The sequence below is a fragment of the Octopus bimaculoides genome, chromosome 14 (genome assembly GCF_046866305.1).
Source record: "Octopus bimaculoides isolate indiv1 chromosome 14, ASM4686630v1, whole genome shotgun sequence".
Lineage (NCBI taxonomy): Eukaryota > Metazoa > Mollusca > Cephalopoda > Octopoda > Octopodidae > Octopus > Octopus bimaculoides.
Window position 1 is genome coordinate 44,759,731 of NC_142941.1, and position 21,350 is coordinate 44,781,080.

A 21,350-nucleotide genomic window follows, 5' to 3' on the forward strand; every position below is an offset into this window, starting at 1 on the left:
AAGTTATAAAAAGTTAAATTATACAATTACACTGTTTAACACGATTTTTGAGCTTGTTATTTCCTATTTGCATACTCCTTGAAAGTAAGAAAAAGGGCTAATATTTCATTCAAACTTGGCTTTTGTTATATACATTCAAACCCCCAGAGAATCCCTCTCAGCACATGGCTATGATCTTCTCCCACTACTCCTGCTCATGATCAGATCAGAGACGCTTATATTTTTAGTCACTAGGGGACCTGCTCAAATTGTTGAGGTCAAACAACTGACAAGCAAATCTGTGGTCTGGAGCAGAATAATTGCTATAATGATATTTGCCGCTTCAGCAACACAGTGGTGAAGCTGTCTGAAATGTAATGGAAAATAGGTCAGTTTCAAAACATTGATAACCAAATCACAAAAGCAAACTATGAAGGGAATAGTAGTCATTTCCTTTGATTTCTAGATAGAAGCAAATAGGAAATAACATTCATTGACCAAAGAAAGAGTTAAAATTTTGTTACACAGTTATGAAGTATTGGATTCCTGCTTGTTATGAATAATATTTCAACAGTGTGGGTGTAGGCATGGCTACCTGCTTAAGAAATTCACTTTTGCAACCAACCATATGGTTTAGCGTTCAATCCCACAGCGCAGTAGCCTATCATAAACACACACACACACAACATTCATAATAAACTGTGCGTACTCCTACACATATATAAATATATATTGCGCGCGCGTGTGTGTGTGTGTGTTTGCGCGCACATAACTGTACATACATCTCTCTTTATCCCTCTTTCTCTCTCCACGCACACCTACATCTTTATATATATATATATATATATATATATATATATATATTATGTGTGTGTGTGTGTGTATAGAAATATATATATATATATATGTATATATATATATATACATACACACACACACACACACACACACACACAGATACACACACAACATATCTATCTATCTATGGATGTATGTATACACACACACACACACATACATAGAGAGAGGGCGTGAGTGAGTGAGAGCCGTGTCTATGTTTATTATTGTAAAAACTGGTATTGGTATCAAACAGACTGTAATAAGCTCTGGGGTCAAGTCCAGCCCTTGAAGTTGGTGTCCCAGCATGGATACAGTCCAATGATCGAAACAAATAATAAAAATACATACACACAGACACACATTTACACATAACACTTAATCATTATAAAAACAATGACCTCGTCAAATATGACTGATAAATTTAAATTGAGTTGGTCTCTTGGTAACATAATCAATCATATTCTCTAGCAATCTTTGTAATTTCTCCTTCCATTTTGATAACAGCGCCTTTCCTTCTCTTCTTCCCTGTGCCTCACACTTCCCTCTTGACTCCATTTCCCCCCTCTCTCCCCCATCTTCTCTCCCCTTCTTCTGTCTTGCCCCCCCCCCCTTCTGTCTTTCAGGCATATCCGGGCAGCGTACAGTGATTCTCAATGTCTGACGTTTGTATCTTAATGTTACAATTCGTAATTCTAGGATATATTTTAGGTTTCCGTTTAGTTCAATATTTCTGTGTTCCTACGTAAATTAATTTAGACGTGTTTGCTACTGTTGATTGTAAAACTTTGAAATATTTTAGACGATGTTCATAATCTGATATTTTTAAGACTATTTACTACGTTACGTTTGGAATATTTGGAGACTTCATAAACACTTTGCACCACCTTGTCGGAAATATATCTTCAAAATCTACAATTATATAAAACTAAATGACACTTCAATAATATTTTGTCGATTATTTAAACCTTGTGCATCGTTGGTGTCAAAAGACATAATTTTTAATAGCATTAACTTTTGTGAGAGTAATAGTTATTTTACATAGATTTCGACTTTTTTCTGTCCAATGTGGTGTTTTCAATTTAATATTAACATGCTATTATTAATAGCTTTATGTGCTTCAACATCCACTGTACCAAAAAAAAAGAAATGTTCTCTCGAAAGTTTATAAATTTCTTATGACGCCGATAATGAACGTATATGGTATAATGTTACAAACAGTTATATATATATATATATATATATATATATATATATATAAACATGAATGAGATCACAGGCACTAATACGCATGCGTAGACTGCTAGTTGTTCGTTGATTAGATTTCAGCTAGTTATGCGAGAATTTTTTCAGAAAAAACGTTCGTTATTCAATTTTTTTATATTGAGAGCCATTCGTATACGAGTACCCATTATATATATATATATATATATATATATATATATATATATATATATATATATATATATATATATAGCGGTTTATTTCGCATTGATGTAATATTTTCATTGATCGATTAAATGGAGCCGTTTGAAACTGCCGTAATGCACTGATACCTGCAAATCATTGTTACTTATTTGCTTTTTATTCACCTACGAGCTGCACGGACTATGTACATATATGCATGGATATATGCATATATTTATATATTATTTATATTATTATATGATAAAACGCCACGCATCATTTTCCCAAGTAAGTTTTATCTTAATAATTACGATGCGCACTCTTCTACTATCTCTTCTCTGTCTATCTCCCTCTCTTGTTCTTCTTCCTTTCTGTTTTTTCTCTCCCACCCTCTCCCTATTCTTCTCTCCCTTTCACCGTTCCCTCTGTCTCCCTCTCTCACTCTTCCTCCTTGATTCTCTCGTCGCTGACACGTGACGAAAGGGGATCTCTCTTTCTGTCCACTTCCTTGCTAAAGAAAAGACGTGCCTTTTCCTGTCTCCTCATGGCTCGTCTACTTAGCGTTCATAATAATTTTTCTATCGTCTTGGCTCAACAGCCCTCACCGTTTGTTTTTACTGTCTTGTTCTCACTGTCCTGTTCTTAACACTTTCACCCTTCGCAAAAAATCCCAAAGTTTTATTTAATTTGCTTTGTGGGAAGGACTGTTTCAACGTAGTCGCGTATTGTCCTTGCCTTCGATACGCGGAGTAGATGAAACAGGGACAACAGACGAAGGGGTATACTCTTTATGTTGCATGTCTCGTCCTCTGGTTTTTCGTTGTTCGAAAAAAGTTCGTTTTCTATGTTTTCGTTTTTATGTTTTCGTTTCTCATTGTGTTTAACGTTTTTGTGATGTCCTATACCAATATATGTATGTATGTATACATATACATGTAGGTATGTACATATATGTCTGGATATATGCATATATTTATATATTATTTATGTTATATATATATGTATATATATATATAGTAATTTAAGATTATGTAGGATATATATATATATATATATATATATATATATATATATATATATATATATTGTTGTTGTTGTCATTACGCGCTATATTTTATGGCTTATCTGCTTCAAGATTCAACGTTTCAAAAAAGAATATACAGAGCGGGAGAGACAGAAACAGAGTGAGAGGGAGGGGAGATTAAATTGATAGATATAAGCCTATGTGTACTCGTGTATCTGTGTGTATGCCTGTATATATTATATATATAAACATATATACATGCATACATATATTTTAAACTATATATGTTCTATTATTATTGTATGTAGTTAAATTAATATATATATTCATACACATACACACACATATGAATTTATCTGTGTACTTGTGTTCATAAATATATATATATGTGTAGATATATATATATATACATACATACATATATATATGTATGTAATTATGTGTGCGTGATAGATATATATATATATATATATATATATACATATATATATATATATATATGTACATCCATATATGTATGTATGTGTGTACATATACACAGACACACACACACACAAACATACATTCATTTATATATAAATATATATATATTAAATTATGTATGAGCGCATGTACAAGAATTATTGAGTAACCTTTGTCCAACGAATTTTTCAAAGGTAATCGAATTTGAATGATTTTAGAAATTTTAGGATGAAATATGGACATTTTCAAAAGAAGATCGTGAGAAACTTATTAAAACTGTTAATAATAGATTGTTAAGCGCAATGTAGTCGATAAGAAAACCCATTGAACATATCTGCTGCAGCTTTCATTATACTATATAATGGTATGTCTCATTTTACGAAAGCTGCGCTTCTAGTAAATTCTGTTTCCAATATATACAATAGATGTTTTCTTGAATATCAGTTTAGTTGTCTTCTACATTTCTCTACTTTATGAAGATGGTTTAGCTAAATCATACGCTTTGCCCAACTTGTGAAGTGTAATATTGTAAAGAATCATGTGCTACTGTCATATTAAACATCGTAATCTGTGTGTAGGCAAAGCTTTTAATATCTGCATCGCATGAAGATAATGACGATAGCAAAAGTAGTTTATATGGTTCCCGATATATAAAATGATTCAACATGATATTACGACTGTAATAAAGTTAACTCTATAGAAGAATCAAGCTTTGTGGTTTCGGTTCCAATCTGAATTATAATATTCCTTCATTTAGCAACAATTTCAGGAATAGACAGTTTCGACATTGAAGCGCTAAGCTAGAATTAGATTTTAATCTCGGATTCTTCTTCTCTTTCTTCTTCATCGAGAATGTTTCATCAGAAGATATTATTTCTTTCAATGCATTCAGACACCGTTGGATGGAATGGCAACTTGAAAAACTTTGGTTCTAATATTGATTTTTAACAATGGTGCAATGCCATAAATTTGGGAAGGGGTTGGAAATTTAGTGGATTATAGTCGATTAAATCTATACCAGCAACTTGACTAGTGCATTATTTTATCGACATCGGAAGGATGAAAGGCAAAGTTTAATTTCAGCAGGATTTCTTCCATCAATGACAAGAAATATTCACTTCGTTGGCCTTTACTCTACACCCTGTTATGTTGAAAAAGATCCATTATGTTACCATCTTACAGTTCTGAGATTTTTCTTTTTTGTTTTTAATCTTTCTTGCTTGTTTATTCACTCAAAAATTATGGTTTGTTTCCGCTTTAAGAATTACAGTCTTCCAACTGGTCTTAGGTATTAGCGAAGAATAAGATTTATTGCTTTCGGTTATACACTTATATTTTAAACTGATAAACATTAGAGATTATCATCGCTAATAGTAGATTAAATTTCTTATGCTACATTTCACTTCAATGTTTTCACTCCAGTATGGTTTTGTATATTTTTAAGAGAAGAATATATATATATATATATATATATATATATATATACTGTTTATCGATATCTATCTATCTGTTTATCTGCATGTTTGTGTGTATATAGATAGATAGATAGATAGATGATGAGGATGGCTGTCCATTCGTGACCGAGGAAAACCATCACTGACCATTGCCCATGCAATATGCCAGCAATACCCGTGCGTGACGCAATCGGTTTCACCTGGATTCGCATCCGCAGCTTCCATGCTAGCCGCAGCGTCCTCCCACTCGACTGGGCATTGGATAGTCGCATAGCTGGCGATTACACAACCTAAAGTTTTAGGTCCACAAAGGCTTGCACAACATCTTACACACCCTTTCCATCCTAGTGATATGATCCAGAGACAAATCAGGGGAAGATATCCAGTGCCAATAAGGGTCGCAGGCTCAGGACGGATGAACCTAGTATAGGTTCAACGACTATCTAGCAATAGCACCGACCCTCAGAAACTCTGGGTTGGTGTCCGGCGTGCTGGTATACTAATGGTCACTCCGAAACAAAACCAGATATGCAGGGAATAGCATTGAACATTTTGGGGATCTTTTGCTTGTGCTTAATATCGTGGCGCACCCACATACACACATATATGTGCACATTTATATACACACACATATACTGTGCGTATATATATATATATATATATATATATATATATATATACATATACATACATATGCATACACACACACACACACACACACACACACACACACACACACACACACACACATACATATCGCAAGCCACGAAACCTTTTTCTATTTTCTCTCCGTTTATTTCTGTATTCCTTTCTGTCGAAGAGCGTAGGCTCGAAACGTAAAAGACTTTCTCACTTCCCGAGCGTTAAACTAATACATCTGTTTATTGCTTACACACCCGTCTTCGTCTTTTGCTTTTTGGGGGGGGGGGGTAAATTCTCATTATATATATAAACACATGCACATGCATATGTATATACACGCACACACTCACATACATACATACATATGTATGTATATATATTCTGAATACTTACCTAAAGAACCACTGATATAGATACTCAAGTTGGGATCATAATAATTGCCGTTAGAAATATTACCATATCAAATATCGTTAAATTCCATTGATATGAGTATTAGACAAAGCATTGTTACATACCGTACCCATATACAACTCTATCAACCAAGTTATAACACACAATGGTATTTTCTGTAATTCAATTTGTTTGTTTATTATCATTATTATTTTTTTTTTTTTTTGCCTTCACTATTGGTAAACGCCATGGCTGATTCTGTTACTAATTGGCACTGTCTTGATGTTTCTTTTTTAACGAAATTTCCAAGTTGAAGTTTTGGAGACTTTTTGATGATTTGGTAATGGTTTTCTTATCACGTACCAAAATAATTATTTTATTATATTTTATATTTACAAAAAAACAACAACAAAGACAGACAGAGACTGTGAAAGAACAATTCAAAACTAAAAAAAAGTTGTTAAAAATAAAAAAAGACAGGATATTTTAAGTATTTTTTTCATTTTTATTGTTATTCTTTATATATTTATTTTTAGATTAAAAAAATCAATCACAGCCCTCATCTGCTGTCCTATCTAATTATCTCATAGATGTCATTTACTCTTTTATGCTAAATTACAAAGCTTAGATAACAAAAGGAAACAAAAGGATCAATTTTAGAAATTTTGATGCGCAAGTCAAGAACAGTCAGTTAGTGTCATGGAGTTGCTTGCTATCTGTCTGAGTTTTCTACGTTACAGCTCATTTATTTATTAATATCTTTAAAACTTCTCTCCTTTGTCAATGAACAATACAGTCATAAATTAGGCACAATACGCTTGATTGTTTGCTTGATCGACAACTTTTCTTTCAAAAGAAATTAATGAACACGTGATCCTTCCAAATTTCTTTTTTAGTTCTCAATAAGCAGCTCAGCAATTATTCAGGGAGTTGTGTATCTGTTATCTATTATAGAACTTACGTAGTAGCAATCACCTGCACAAAGTGCGGAGTTAGTTCCCCCCCCCCCCCATCAACCCTCCTCCCCCCCATCAACCCTCCTCCCCCCCATCAACCCTCCTCCCCCCCTCTCTCTCTCTTATATTTTGTTTTCATTCTTTTGTTCACGCGCATATCAGTTCTCTGCTGTACGCTGATACACTGCAGGTGTTTCAGCGGTTGCATTAAAACGTAGAGGCGCCAAGAAGCATGAGCGATAACTATTTGTGGTAAATAATTTGAAAGACAAATAGCAATTTTCAACTAGATAGATGGAGCGTGTAGATATTTAAACTTTTATGTAGATTTCTCCTTATACATTAACAATCACACACTTACCTTTCGTGCTAACATATGAATAAATACGCGGTGACACTTATGGACGGATGTATATGGGAAGAAGTGACTTATTTTAAAAGGTTTTTCACAGTTTCCATCCTGAACATGTATCCTTACTGTTAAATAACCTTGTTCGGTAACTTGTACAATGTACAAACATACGATACGAAAGAAGCCCTGCTGGAAATGACACCCAAAGTTTTCCTTCAAATTGCATCTGACTGTCTTTAGAAAAAAAAATTATTCATATTAGACAATGTAATCCTAGACACAATATGTCTGAAAAATATGAGATGGTCACGGTTATATTGCCTTTGATCACAGATCAGAATGATCAAGCAGACTTGAGGCTAGAACTTCAAACGTAAAATACACAACCAGAACCAACATAACCAGCATAAACTATGAAAACAAAACTCCAGAAATCTGAACATAATGGTTTCAAATTTTGGCACAAGGCCAGCAATTTTGGGGTTGTGGGTAAGTCAATTACATAAACTCCATTGCTTGATTGGTACTTATTTTATCGACCCTCAAAGAATGAAAGGCGAAGTTGGCCACGGCGGAATTTGAACTCGGAACGTAAAGACGGACGAAATGCCGTCAACGATTCTACCAGCTCACAGATTTCATTTAAACATATTGCAATACAAAACTTTACGGGAATTTAAAAATATATAGTAGTGGCTGCGTGATAAGAAGCTTGCTTGCTAACCACATGGTTCCGGGTTCAGTCCCAGTGGGTGGCACCTTGGGCAAGTGTCTTCTACTATAGCCGCGGGTCGACCAAAGCCTTGTGAGTAGGTTTGGAAGACGGAAACTGAAAGAAGCCCGTCGGATAGATAGATAGATAGATACGTGGTATGTATGTGTATGTACTTATATGTGTGTGTCTTTGTGTATGCTTGTCCCTCCACCATCGCTTGACAACCAATGTTGGTGTGTTTACGTCCCCGTAACCTAGCAGTTCGGCAAAAGACACCGATACAATAAGTACCAGGCTTACAAAGAATAAGTCCTGGAATCGATTTCTTCGACTAAAGAACCCTTTAAGGCGGAGCTCCAGCATGGCTGCAGTTAAACAACTGAAACAAGTATAAAAGTACCAAAGAATAGATAATCGTATCGTCACGAATGATTAATTATATGGCTGTAATACAAGAAACGAAATGACCAGCTCCAAACAGGATTCTTCAAATTCCAAAATACATTTCCGAAAGACAAGACAAAAACAAAAGAACAGTAGAAGCCTCATAAAATACTTATTTGATACATGGATATCGCAAACATCATTCGATCAATAATAGATTGCGAAAAAGACATTAGTAATGCAAGCGTTCGAAATAAAAGCCAATGACACGGAACCCACTGGTGTGGCTGTGTGGTAAGTAGCTTGCTTTCCAACCACATGGTTCCGGATTCAGTCCTACTGAGTAGCACCTTGGGCGAGTGTCTTCTACTGTAACCTTGGGCCTACCAAAGACTTGTGAATGGATTTAGTAGGTGGAAACTGAAAGAAACCTGTCGCGCGTGTGTGTATGCGTGCGCTTGTGTGTGTGTGTGTGTATGTGTATGTGTGTGTCACCGACCACCGAGTGGAAACCGGTGTTGATGTGCTTACGTCCCTGTAGCCTAGTGGCTCGGCAAAAGAGACCGATAGAATAAGTACTAGGCTTTAAAATGCAATATCGGTGCTGGAGTCGACTCGTTCCATTAAAAATTTCTTGAAGGCGGTGCCCCAGCATGGTCGCAGACTTATGACTGAAACAGATAAAAGTTAGAATGTATAAATGTCATTTCTAAGTTTAACAGCTGCCTTCCAGTGAACACACTCCAACTACAACAGTGAAACACCTTTCCAGACACCCTCATGGGAGGAGGCTTCAAAGTACCTAACACATCCAGCTGCAAAATACAGATGGCGCCAGCAGTCACACAATATAATAAACATTGATGTAGGTACAGTCGTGTGTTTAAAAAATTCGCTTCATATTCTAGGTTCAATCCCACGGTGCAACAGTTGAATAAGTAGCTTCTATCATAACTTCAGGATAACCAAAGCTTGTGATTGAAACTTATGTAGGCGGAAGCTGTGCAGAAATCTATTGGATGAAGTCTAGCTGTTTTGGAATGATAGCCGTAATACACTGTACGGTTTAACACACCCGCCATTTTGATCTCGAGTATCTTTTGCGTAGTCCACTCTGTTGTAAGTAAATTCTTATAAGGTCTCTATTCTGAAGATGTTTCATTATCTCGATGTGCTGCTTCCTATAGCAGTAATCCATGAGTCGCAGTTTCTTTCTTCTCGTTCTTCCAACAATCTCGGTAGCATTGTAAAAAGTTATGGGTGATCGTCAATTAAAAAACACTACTAAATTCCCTTTGCATCCTAAACAATACCCATGAATACACTCTTATCACGCTACATCAATTCCTTGAGTCAACGAGGTGGAAGAGGGGCTACGTGGTCACATGACGTACGAGAAACAGGAGTTAACATACCCACAAACAATTGCATGAAAAAAAAAAAGGAAAAATACAATGAATTATGTAGTCCTGAAAACATAATCTGAAAATAAGATGGGATGGTCATAACTGGAGTCCTTTGAGTGTAGGTTTATTCAAATCAGACTTAGAGCTAAGTAAGAACAACGACTCTTCCGCAAACACCATATTCTACTTCACAGCTAGTTATAACAACAACTGCAAATGATCTTTTAGTTTTTCTCAGACCAATCTTCAGCACAATATCCTCATTCATCAATGAACAAAATAAAAACATATACTTTCACAAACTTCAGAAACAAGACTACTCATACAAGCTTTACACTAAACCTAGATGATAGCTTTCACAAAACCTGTTGTTTGTTTCCAAGAAAGAAGAATGCTACAGCGATGTGCGCGTGTTGTGCATATTTGTGCGTGTGTATATGTGTGCATGTTGACAATGATTCAAATAAATAGATTAAAAAACACATTGGATTTTAATGTACAAAATATATGTGTATACATGCAAAAGGAGAAGTCAGACTCAAAATTTTCAGATGGTAAACAATTAAGTATAAATAAATACTATATATATATATATATATATATATATATATATATATAGAGAGAGAGAGAGAGAGAGAGAGAGAGAGAGAGAGAGAGAGAGAGAGAGAGAGAGAGAGAGAGACAGACACAGTCAGTTTGAGGATATAGTGTCCTCCTTAGGGGGACTATAAAATCCAGAGATCAACTAGTGTTATCAGTGATATATTGGGAGAATTCTCTCAATATATAAGGATAAACAGTCTAATATACAATTATTACTATAAGGAAAAGGAGAAAAACATATTGTGGATATTTATTTTATTTGTATCACAATAAGAACATAGCAAATAGTTTAATACAAATCAAATTTAAATGAACATACATTAACATAAAATAAGCATAAGAGGTGCCTACGCATGTTTCAATCTGGTTACTATGTAAACAGTGTTTCGGATCCGCAGGGTTTGGACTATGTTAAGAGTTTTAGATGTAAGAAATAACAACAAAGTGACCAGATATCTTGGGGGCAGTTTCGTGCAAAAGGCTAATGCTTACATATTTTTTCACAGGAATTTAAGTTGGTGGTAAAAAAAAAACTTACTAGATTAGGTGGATGAGGACCACATATTCATATGTTAAGTATCTATGTGGTCGTACGTATTTATATGTTAAGTATCTGTATGTACGTACGTATGCTTTAGCTATATCTAATTATTAATTATTGATGGACGACATACTCTTAGAATATTCACGATGGCGGAGGACTGGCAGAATCGTCAGAGACCTTTGCAGTTTTCCTTTCCGCTTTCTGCAGTCTGAGTTGCAATCCGACTGAGGCCAACTTCACCGTTTTCTTTTTAAGGTCGTTATAGTACTACTCCGTTACTGCAGTTGACTTATACCCCTCCTCACCTCTCTCTCTCTGTCTATCTCTTTCTCTACTGTGCCTCTTACTCAAAAATCCAGCCTTGTCACGAGATTCAATTTGAAATTTGCATTAAGAGGACATGTGCCTGTGGAATATTCACTCGCTTAAATATATTTCACAAATAGGAATTCAGTTGGTCAAATTGAATACGCATCGTTGAGATCGACGGAGAACCCACCAGAAATTCAGGAAACTAACAAAATAAACGAGGTCGTTAAATTATTACAGATGATTGAGCAACATCTGGTACAAAAAGGGATATTCAGAACCTGTGAACACATTTTCACATTAGAAAGACTGTTAGCTTATGTGTATGTTTTTCGCAAAAAAAAAAAGCAAATTAAAAATAATTCCCAATCTCACAAAAACGCAAAAAATAAAATACCAGAGATGCTAAAAAAAAAAAATGGCCAACTCAGTACGTTTAAAGATAGGTTGAAAACGTAGAGTGAAAAGATACAAGTGAGAAATTCCAGCATCAGAAGAGAGGAGATGAAAGCAAAATAATCGATCGGAAATTCAGACATACCCAGAAAGCAGAAGAATTTGGTGGCGGTCTGACTAGAAAAGCAATTGAATCTGTCCGTCCACTCGTTGGTGCTAAAAGGCAATAAACTGTCTGGAACTGTGTCAGAGAACTTAACCATGTTATAGGCTACCATCCTGAAAATTAAATATAGAAAGAAAGAAGTTCGTTTCTAATGAGATATAGTATTTCAAACGGATATTTCAAGAATGTAGTCTTTCTATATTGCTATATTTAATGGTAGTAAACGCCTTGTGTTAAGAAGATATGAAGAATATAACATTAACCTAAAACATTAACTTAACACATAAGTTCTTTATTGATAACCTCGAACTGCATGCTTAGGAACGGTGTCGACATTAAAAACACCTGGTTACTACATGGCCACATTAGATAACATAAGTCTTCTTGATTGAGAAAGTAGTAACAACTCAGTCGCAACAGCTTAATTTTTCTTCCCCACTGTTAATGTTAAGTGATAAGTGTAACTTGCATTAGAATTGACGAAGACAAATCCTACGATGGCGCTTGAAATATACACATAAGTAAACGATATTAAACTGGAAAAAAAATAAATAAGAATAAATTAGAAGTCCATAATTTGTTGTATTTGTCCTCATGCCAACACTTAGTAGTTTTAGTCTTCTGCTATGTCTTAGCCTTCTATAACAATTTCGATCGCATCTATGCTGCATTAAAGGGATATAAGCCTACCTCAATGCTTGATTAGTACTTTATTTTATTGACTCTTAAAAACATGTCAAGTAAATTTTAACTGGTTAAGGTTTGGACTCAGAACTTGAAGCACCATATGTAATTACACGAGATTTTTTTGTTAGGTACCAATGAATCTGCCAATCCTGAACGTTAGGAAATATATGAACCATAGATGTTAAAGTCGGAAATTAATAAGTATTAGCTTTCAAGATACTGCAGGGAATATGAAGAGTACTGCACTATTATATCTAAATTGCACTATAATATCTAAATAAATGTTGTAACGATAGTACTTTTTAGGATCTTTTTTAAAACGGGGGCCACATTTTTCATTAACGAAACACTTTGAAACTTGGAACACTGGTAGAATGTGTCATATAAAACATCTTTTTCTCTTAGTCTTCTTTAAAAAAAAAGAAATCCATAAGTTAATCCATGTTAAAGTTGTCGTATTTCTGTAATTTCAACCAATCACTGACGTCCATTCAGCCGATATACATTAAGTGCCGACTACATAAACAAACGATTCTAAAACAATTAACCCTAACCTTAACCCTAGGGTTAGGGTTAGGGTTAAAGCAAATTTAAAATGAAAAAAGCAAATAAAACGAAGGTATGGAGATTAAATACGCTTTACATCGCTTAATCAGCCAAAGGAGTAAATATAAACAACTGAATACTTGTCAGTGATTGGTTGAAATTATCGAAATAAGACAATTTTTTACATGAAATAAATTCGAATACAAAAATATTTTTCTGTTCTATAACACAAAATAGATAAGTATACGAAATTTGAAAGTCTTTCCGTACCAAAAACACTACGTAAAACATTAATGAAAAATGTGGCCCCCGTTTTAAAATAGATCCCTTTTTTAACGTGTTCTAATGAGTTATAGAGAATTATAGGATTAGGTCAGTAATATTTGAGCATGAGTTCTGGAGTGAGCATCTACTCTATTCAACAACTCTACCTTAAAAGGCGATCACCCAACATTTTCTTTCGGGGTGGGGTGTGAGAATTCCCATGATATCATCAGAAATGCGTATGTCGTTTCCAAATCAATGGTCTGGGGGACGTAGACGACATACGCAACACATTTACGAAATACAAACGTAATGGACTGGACTAGTTATGAGTGAAAGAGTTGAAAAAGTCACCATAGATATATATTATATTAGATGGAAGACAGAACGTCAAGGCTTGGCTAATGAAGAATTTACGAATTCCATAGCTAAACAAAGTCACATTTCCTACCATGAGCACAAGGTTTCTTTATTTTCATTAATAACACTGAATATAGATTTCATCAAAAAAAAAAAAAAAATAGAGAAGACAAATCTACTAAATCGAGTGATACTGACAACATATGCAAAACATTTGAAAAGTTCTAATTTGATTTTACACAAAACTTTGTCTAGTCAACGAGAAACAAGCTTGCAAATTTATTGTGAGCAAACCCACTCTTATTGTGGAAAAAGAATGAAAATTAACATTGAAGACTATTCAATTTGTATTAAGATAATGAAAACATATTAAGATTTAGTTACTAATTTTCTTTATTAAAACCAAAGTCCAAAGGTTTTGTTAAAGTTAAATAAACAAGGTTAAATGACTTTGTTTTCAGAAATTCGTGCAAGACACGCTATCCTACTTATTTCGTGTCATTTATCACAAAAGTACGTTGAATTCTATTAGTTGCATCGACTACGCTACTTCTCTCAGACGATCTGTGATAAACGAAGACTAAAACTACACTTCATCAGACAGCAAAGGAATTTTCTGTAATTAACAAACCTGAATACTATCACATGCAGAGTTTTCAGCTTATCTGAAAATAGATTAAGTATTGACTTTTTATATTGAAATAGCTAATAAATTACTACAGAGCAGTACAGCAGTTTCCGCATTTGACTTCTTGAAATTAAATACAAGGAACTACGTATATATTGTAATGCAATAACCTCGTTATTTTACAGTTTTGTACATTATTGATATCACAGTCTAGCGAGAAAATTAACCTCACAGTTCTTGACGAGGAAATCAAAAAGAAATAAAGAAAAACCTACGATTAAATAGTTGCACAAGTGAAAACTTTGTAATTACATATTCAAAATCGAACTTGTACACAACTTGAAGGACTAGAACATCAATGTGTCGAGGAAGATGATAATATAGTAGAAGCATAGTTAAGTTCAGTAACCTTGCTGAAGACCAATTTTATTCCATTCATTCTTCTAATTGAACAGCACAACGAAATCAATAGTTTGCTTCTCGGACAGTTACTCATAATTTTGCTGTTTTCTTGTTGCTGTCGTTCTTATTGCCATTATTATTGTTATAGCTTATAGCTGGTTGAATAAGGTTTTGAATTATCACTGTCTTATACTGTGTTGCCAAGACGATAAAGAAATGATATATTAACTCGATAACATTTTGCTTATGATCTCTTTACTATAAATTTCACTGCTAAAATAAACTGCTCATCTAACCGCTTGGAAGCTCTGCTACGATGTTGCTTGAAGCTTCTAAAGTAGTAATGTAGAGTGAAATAAGATGCTTGTTTTATGTGCAATTTCATCTCTTTGAACTGATTAATAAGATGAAATATTCATTTCCTATCAAGCCACGTGGACTCAGGTATGGTTATTGAGTGGCTAAATAAATAAGCATATGGTTTTATCAAAACGTAAATGAAAAGTTTCCAACTGAAAATAGAAAATCACATTGTCCGCTCAGTTAAAAGCGGTATTGCCATACTCCTACTATAGTGAAGGCGCCTGGCTTAGTGTTAAGGGTATTCGGATCACAATCACAAGGTCGTGAGTTCAATTCCCGAGGACGTGTTGTGTCCTAGAGTAAGACACTTCATTTCGTGTTGCTCCAGTCCACTCAGCTGGCAAAAATGAGTAGTACCTGTATTTCAAAGGGCCGGCCTTGTCACGCTGAGTCTCCCTGAGAACTACGTTAAGAGTACGCCTGTCTGCGGAGTGCTCAGCCACTTGCATGTTCATTTTACGAGCAGGTTGTTCCGTTGATCAGAACCCTGGTCGTTGCAATCGATGGATTGCCAGTATACTCCTACTATAGCACATAATGAGGTGTTTGAAAACCTGAATTAAATTTTGATAGTATAGATTCTAGTACTCCACAGACACGTGTGCCCTTAACGTTGTTCTCAACGAGATTCAGTATGACACAGAGTGTGACAAAGCCGGCCCTTTGAAATACAGGTACTACTCATTTTTGCCAGCTGAGTGGACTGGAGCAATGTGAAATAAAGTGTCTTCCTCAAAGACAGAACGTGTCGCCGGGAATTGAACTCACGACTTTACGATCTTGAGCCGAATGCTCTAACCACTAAGCCACGTGCCTTCACTTTGAACGCCACCAGTTTTCTTTACATACCGGATTTCACCTTCATTTATACAGTATCACCCTGTTGATTCGAGAAATGAACCATTTCGCCCCATATTACTTATAACAAGATGCACTCACGTTTTGGAGTCAAACCTTTTTACGAGAGACTTTTGTTGATCCTACTGCATTTTCAGGAAATGCAAGACTAAAAGTGAAAAAGACCCTTCGTTCAACTTATAAATATAAGCAGTACATAGCCAATGCCGTCATTTAGACCCAGATCAACCCTGACACCCAACAGATCAAATAAATTCTTTTTATAATCTTTTAGAGCGTTAATCGAGGAAGATTTAGTTGCTATTTCTAACAGTTTGAGTTATCACTTGTTTAATACTAATTAATAGTTATGTCGAGTTGTGTATTGGCTATAAAAAATGACAGCATCACTGATGGGATTCGAACCGTTGATATTTTCGTTGCTAATTCGATTTGGTCATTTGTGGTTTTCTGTCCATATACAGACGATTAATTATATGTCTATAAATATTTCTATTCAGAAGCACACATACACATACAAAAAGAAGAAAAAAACAGAAAAATATAGCCGCAAGTAAAAATCTGGCAATAAAAGTTATAGCCTACAGTCCAAGCGATAGCTCTATTTATTTATACCTCCGATGAAACGCAAGAGCCGAAACGTCAAATTTTCCACTTCTCGCATCAGTTAAGCATTGAACTTTCTTCTTAATATAATTAGTTTCACCGGGATAGACCGCCATCTGTTCCCTCGGATTCTAGATTTTACAGAATCCTAAGGGACAGGTCATTTAAAAATTTCAACCAATCAAATGAGTTATCTAAAAATGTTTTTGTCAATGAGATATTTCCTGTAGCTGTTGCTAGAATGATATCAATGACAGCAACTCTTCCAGTCGATGATAATTCATGTATTTCCGAATTTAATTTTGACTTGGCTTCGGATTGAATAAGCTCCACTGGGTTATTTAAGAATATAAATCACTGAGGTTAATTACTCAGATTTTTAATTATCAACCCCACGAAAAATAATGTTCAGTTAGACAGTATTAACATATTAAATATAATGAATATCAAAAGTCTAGTAAGAAATCGTTACACGGAGAAGAAAAGAGACATTTGTTCAACGACGATTTTAATCATTTAGACAAATATGGATGACAACTCCCGACATGTTTCAGTTTTATTAAACTTCTTCTGCGAGGTATAGACTTCGTCCTACTTGACAAATCATTGACAAAAGGATCACTATGTAGCTGTAAAAGGTTGTAAAGGAGTAAGTGTGAAGATATTGCCATATTTTAAAAAGTTAATCAGAAAGTTTATTATTTACTCAAAGATAGCTTCTACACGAAAAACAAGTTAATGTTAACGTACTTCATGTAATGAATATCAAAATATCTAATTAGAAATATTTATGTGGTGAAAAAAAAAAGACAATTAGCTCAATGAATTATCGTATGTAGGAGATACGTTTTTGCCATAACACCTGAATCTTTTTTTTTCATCGTGAGTTCAACACAGAAAAGGAACGAAACTAAAATAAAACAATGGTAGATATCAAAATAGACATGAATCTCACTTCCAATTCCAGTTTAACAAAATAATGTTAGTTCCTCTTGGTTATAATTCGAATCCTCTCCTCACCCAACTCTCCTAACGATTCAATCTATACTTCTTCACATACATTAATCCAAAAGATAATGTAAAATGTGCGGTCTCTTGTTTCATTTTTGCTTCTCTTGTTACTTCAGTTAGCTTTAAAGCTCCACCACCGAATCCGCCGCTTTCTCTCTCGCTCGCCCGCTCTTCTTTTCTTTCCGTTCCTTTCCCGCTCTACTACAAAGATAAGCGTGGTGGCTGAAGATAAATAAATGTCTTACACGGATCACAACACAATGCCTGGATAGGAACTCATAACATCTCAACCGAGAGGACGACATCTTATTCACCTACTCAATACAACGATGACCATTATGTTAACATGACGATCGAGATTCGGACTAGCTTAAATTAGAATCCGACGGTTAAATTCTAATTTCCTTTCTTGTGCCTATCCATCTCATTCGTTCTCTCTCTCGCTCTCTCTCTTTCCTGTTCTTCAAATATCAGTAAAAGAGATCTACAATTGACTTGTCTCTTCCCCGAAAATCCATCTAACACAATGCATACAATGGACTTGACATAATAAAATCTTTCTGTTTAGCGAAAAGTGTCTTCTAACTATATCATCATCTTCTCGACTTTCCAAACTACTTCAAGTCATAGATTTCCACCATTACTAAATTGTAGAAAGAGCTAACACCGAAGTTCTTTTATCGACGAGTGTCTGCCGATATATTCTTAAGAATATCTATATATTCAGACGGCTCGAAAATGTTATCTTCACATTCTAGAGATAACCTTATGGCAAGTTCTACATCATAAAAAGCGAACGATAACTCTCTACACTTGTTTCGCATGAGTTGAAAGTTGTGAGGTTATGTTTTGCAGCAGAACGGAATGCCTGTGTTTTAACACGATTAAGTATCGATCTTTTCCTTTCGTATTGGTTGTATTTCTCCCAAACAGCAGAATTAAATGGCTTTGGCTAAAATACTCGGCGCAACCCATCCCCTCCTTTACACACACACATAACTATGTTTGTGTTGGGTGTAGTTTAAAATTATTACCTACGTTGTTTTTACATTTATTCTTAGAAGTGCCAAATCTCCTTCAGCAAGGAAGGAGAGGTGTTTTTATTTATTTTTTAATCAATTCTTACATATCTAAAAACCTCTCATAATAACCTAACGGGTTATTACTGTTACCTACATGATCAAGTAGCGTTGCTCGGCAATAAAACGCTTGTTCTGTTCTTTCTTATGCGAGTATGGCCGAACTTGGAACGAAGTTAATGCTTGTTGTCAGACATTTCGCAGCTGAAGTACTTCAATTCACTATTTCACTGTGATGATACATGTAATACCTGATCTTATTCTAACACAGAAATTGTTGGGCGACTCATGTAAAGGCAGTTTATTTCCTAACATCTATTTCTATCGAATGAATGATTGTTTTATCGCCTTCATTAAACCTGTTAAAAACCCAATAGACCATTGAACTGATTCTTGAGAATTATTGTCTTCTTAACTGCTGCACTATTTTATTTATTTATTTTTATTTATTTATCTATTTATTTATTTATTTATTTATTTTATTTATTATTTTTATTATTTTTATTTTTTTGTTTAATAATATTTCAGAAATGTTATATTCGTGATTTAATAAAAGAAAACCAAACTGGTTGAAGTAGTGAGCAAGAAATAAAATTTATAGTTGACATCCAGACGAAAGTCTAAAAATAAAAGTAAAAATAAAATAAATATAAAAAAAAAGAGAGTGAAAAAGAAGCAAAAGTATTGAGTAAAATGTTAAATTTGCTTTCTGACGTTTAAGCGTTTCTTTTTCTTTTATCTATAAACATCTCTCTTTTGTTAAACTTTACAACACATATTCTAAAGTGCGGTGAGTTAACAAGAGAGAGAGAGAAGAGGGAGGGAGGGAGAGATAGAGAGAGAAAAAGAAAGAAAGAAAAAAGGAGAGAGAGAGGAGAAAAAAAAGAGATTGACAGAAATGTTTCTATGATCGAGTTCGAATCCATAGAATACCAATTAGGAATTTACCAAATGTTGCAAAAATCTCCTGGAGACCATGAAAGAATACTGGAGCAGTGATGTAGCCAAAAAAAGTGGAGCGATCCGCCCCGGACGACACTAATGTAGAGGGGAAGGACACTTTGGGGTCCGTTGTATAAACCTCTATTTTTTTATTTTTTTATTTATGCGCCCTTTTAAAGCCTAGCCAGGCTCACGGGCCCGGTTTCCGGGTTTCTATGGCGTATGTGTTCACCACCACCACCACCAGCTAGACGGGACGCCTATCCATCACAGCTTTACTCAAGAAACAGGAAGAAAGAGTGAGAGAAAGAGTACAACAGGAGTCGCCACCAACCCCTGCCGGAGCCTCGTGAAGCTTTAGGTGTTTTCGCTCAATAAACACACACAACGCTCGGTCTGGGAATCGAAACCGCGATCCTCTGACCGCGAGTCCGCTGCCCTAACCACTGGGCCATTGCGCCTCCACATAAACCTCTATAGGGGGTGACAAATTTAAAGGCGGCCCCGGCAGCATAGTCTAAATCAGTGGTTCTCAATCTTTTTAATATCCGGGACAGATTCAAAACCTGGAATTTTTTTAGGGGGCTGCACCAAAAATGTAAAACACGGGTCAGTTACAGAAAAGTTTACTATATTTATAGAGAAAAGACCGTCGAGGACTACCAGGAGGATGCTTCAGAGCCGCCTAAGGCCCTGGGAACCGCGGTTGAGAATTCCACTGTATTCGAGTGAAGTACAGGGTGTCCACAAGGTCTGGGTACATGGAGTAAATAAAATCATAACATAAACAATTAAATATAAGAAATAATAATTTCTTAAAGTATGTGTTAATCCTCATGTACCCAGACTTTGTGGCTGTACAATAATTACAGCCAGCTATTATCACAATCGAGTATGACTTGAAGGCGGTCACGAATTCTTTTAGGTGTCTATGTAGCCGCGAGTAGACGTCCTCTCGTACCCCTTTGCTTTTGAACCAGCGGCACATCTAGTATGTGACACCTGCAAAAAGATAGAGGGCTACACAAGCACCCGATCAGTATTCATTTACAGTTGAGCAGAATGGAACAGCGTGAAATGACTTAATTCGCTTAAGGACGCAAAGTTCTCTCTGGTGGGCACAGAAACTGAACCCACGACATTATGGTCGTGAGCCGAACACCGGCAGTCCATATTAGTCCGGCCTCTATCCTTTGGCCTGTTCGACATAGAAAGCCTTATTGGGAGCCTGCGCTCTACTGGCATAGTTCTCAGAGTCAGTGAAGCGCAGAAGCTATCACACTGCAATAAGGATTGGACCATGTAGTGGAACCACTAGGCCTACTGAAGGTAAACTGATCAAATGCCTTGGTCGAACAGACCTGTATTGAAGGACATTCCAAATGTACCACCCAGTATTTTTTGAATATCCAAAGTAACAATGTTAAATATGTCATTCCAACTTTTCTTTTTACTGTTGGTTGTCGTTCGAGAAAGATTTATTTGGCTGTTAATTTTAGCTGGTCAAACAACTTCATAGAAGCCACCGTTGTATAGTTGTTGTGTAATATCAAGCAGTAAACTCTAATCAAGCAGGAC

The 21,350-nt window shown here is 35.3% G+C and overlaps 1 protein-coding gene across 5 annotated transcripts in view; it reads right to left on the reverse strand.

Annotated features, from left to right (window-relative positions):
* The window catches only part of LOC106877753 (protocadherin-18), a 210,011-nt gene that overhangs the window by 80,542 nt on the left and 108,119 nt on the right, over positions 1 to 21,350 (reverse strand). The window lies entirely within an intron of this gene.